The 3164-nt window shown below is 34.3% G+C and overlaps 1 pseudogene; it reads left to right on the top strand.

Moving 5' to 3' along the window:
* The first annotated feature begins 347 nt into the window (after nt 1–347).
* On the top strand, nt 348–2844 carry LOC112090814 (annotated as a pseudogene).
* Nucleotides 2845–3164: the final 320 nt, after the last annotated feature.

Raw genomic sequence — 3164 nt, 5'->3', positions numbered from 1 at the left:
CTGATATGGCCTCCCTCTCGCATTAACTACCAATTTTGGCCCAAAAATCCTCCCTCTTACATACAGGTTTTCATCATTCTCTACATGTACATATATGATATAAATATGTATAAATTATCCAAGTTAATATGGCTCTAATCTAAAGAAACAAAAAAAAATCACTACAAAACAAATTTAATAGCTTTATCAAATTTTGAATGTATATATAGTGAACTATATATTAAAGTAGTAACTTGATAAAAATCTAACCGTTTCCAGTTGAAAATTTTCTTTTTCAACCCTACACGTATTACTGATTATTTATTTATGGATATATGTTAAGATACCATTTCTGATCATATTAATTCATGTTAATTAGAGATGTGAACGAGGAGTACGCGAAGCATGTGAGAGGGTTCGCAGATGAGGTGTTCTGGAGTCTGTCGCTAGGGTTAGGGTTTGGAAGCGAACACTTTGAAAGAAGCATTAGGAGGGGAGGAGCTGGAGTACTATCTGATGAAGATTAATTACTATCCGCCATGTCCACGGCCGGACCTAGCACTCGGGGTTCTCACGCACACCGACATGTCGACACTCACAATTCTAGTCCCGAATGAGGTTCCTGTGTTGGATCTTTAATCCAAAGTTAGACTTATATGTGAATAATTATGTATTGCGGGTTGTCATATAAAGTTAAGCTCAATTAAAAGTGAGCTACTAAGGTTTGGGTATTTTGAGCTTTAATGTATCTAATAGGGTGTGAGCCTTTAATGTATAAAGACTTAAGGGTAATTTCTATTTTCATGATGGGTTAAAATAGAAATACAAAAAGATAACAAGGAAGTTATCTATATATAGTGGTTATGGTCCCCAGATCGCACGTTACATTCTATTCCCTCTGACATTCCATCATCAGAGAGAGTATAGAGAGAAAGTTATAGGGTTCTCTGGGAAAACGTGTTACTCTGGAAGATAAATTACACGACTCTAGAGAGAAATCAGCTAATATGAATTCAGGTATGCTCCCGCTTATAAATTTATTAATTCTTGATGATCTAACATGAATATTCTTGACTTTTGGGTGATGGTTTTCACCAAATCATTGATTTCTAACACCCTGGCCTCCAAGTTCTCAAAGACGATCACTGGATCGAAGCTAAGTACGTCCCTAATGCTATTATCGTACACATGGGCGATCAGATTGAGGTACGTACGTGCCATAATTTGATGCATATTTTACAAATTTTTTGTGTGATTTTGGAAAACTGATCGGCGCTTATAATGAGTCTTTTTTTCTTTTTTTTTTTTTTAAACTTGAGGGGGAGGGATTCGGACTCTACTAGTTAAGTGTGAAACTGCAACTATATGCTATCCCATTAACAATTGCTTATGACCGATGTTAAGCATATAACTTTAACACCACAATTCGCTTGAGCTACTTAGTCCTATATTAATTATATATGAAAAATGCTAAGCAAAACATTATTGGTGTTGACTGTTGAGAATCACAATTGGTAGAGAGTAGTCCCTGTACCTTATGATCATGTCACGCCGTGGTCGTAATTGAGTAAGTTAATCAGATGAGTTGGAGAGAAAAACTAAAGTTATTTATAATTGTTCTCAACGTATATATGGATATACAAAATAAGTAGAATATATATAGAACGTATATATGAGTGTATATATGAATTAATTGCATGGGAATTGCATAACGCAGGTTGCAAGCAATGGGTATTACAAGAGCGTATTGCACAGAACCACAGTGAATAAGGAGAATGCAAGAATGTCATGGCCTGTATTTTTAGAGTCACCACCGGAGTTTGTGGTTGGACCCATACCCCCTAGCTTCTCAACGACCAAAATCCTCCAAAATACAAGTCTAAGGGCCCGTTTAGTTCGCTGATTTGAGTTTTTAATTTGAATTGAGATGTAACTTTACGTGAGAGTTTTATACTGTAGTAAAAAAGTTAAATGTAACTGTTTTTGATAATTTTTTTACTGTAGCAAAATTCAAATTCTAAACTCGAATCGGTGAAATGAACGGGACCTAAGATATTCAAGGACTATGCCTACCGGAAGCTCAACAAGATTCCCCAATGATTAACATCCATTTATGTTCTTTAAATTTCTTCTATTAATGTACCGCTTAATAAATAACGGGACATCTCCTCTAATTAATTTGTTAAAAAATACTAACGTCACTTTTTTTTTTTTTTGTCACTCCCTCTAAATTCACTGTTTTATTTCTCTTAATTTGATATTTTTCCGTGTTATGCTATTGCTAATGTATAATAATTTTCACGGTGTTCAGTACCCCATTACAAGGTATAAAGTCGCAATAGAAAATCTGGTTGACGCCGTGTATTTGACAACTTCAAGTAAGCCTGCATTCACGCTGATGTGCCTTATTAAGAATTAATCAAGAAATGTTATATAGGTTTCACGTATCAATTAAATAAACATACATATATATATATATATATATAGAAGTTGATCTTTGGAAGCAACCCAATATTATTTTTAAATAATTTGAGAAACAAATAAATCCTCCGCTTAACAAGAAAACGCAATAAAAAGCAATTCAAGATATTCTAAACACGCAACCCAAAACCGCACAACCCGGAGCACCGCGAGTGACACTCTCGGTATTAATTACTTTTAATCCAGCTTAGAGGGGGAAGCTAACTGATAGAAATATGTGCGAATGAGTGAAATAACACATTTAAGATGATGTTTAGTAAATAGTAACATTTTTTTTTTTTTCTGAATATGTAGTAAATAATATAATTTAATATAATTAGAAATACTCTCAACTCTTTTTCTTTTTCAGGTCCACCAGTATTAATTAATACTGGCAACCGATAATACTGTATTTATAAGTAAATCTCGTTACATGTGCCAAGACCCAATAAATCCTTGATTTGCCAATAAATCCTTGATTTGCCAATAAATCCAGACGTGGCCTGTAAATTCCAGATTTATTGGTAAAGCCGTATCACAGGCGCTATCAATAGATTCAGGATTTACCTGTAAATCCACCTCGCTGACAAGAGCGCTGAATAAGAGATTTATTGGTAAATCTGATTCCCGATACTTGCACCTGGAAATCCCAAACTTGCTAGTAGATCTAGTTGCAACCAGTAAATTTCAGATTTAATTATCAATAAAGTCATATTGTCGATGTT

Source organism: Morus notabilis, unplaced genomic scaffold (assembly GCF_000414095.1).
Source record: "Morus notabilis unplaced genomic scaffold, ASM41409v2 Scaffold337, whole genome shotgun sequence".
Taxonomy (NCBI): Eukaryota; Viridiplantae; Streptophyta; class Magnoliopsida; order Rosales; family Moraceae; genus Morus; species Morus notabilis.
This window is presented reverse-complemented; position numbering and strand designations above follow the sequence as displayed.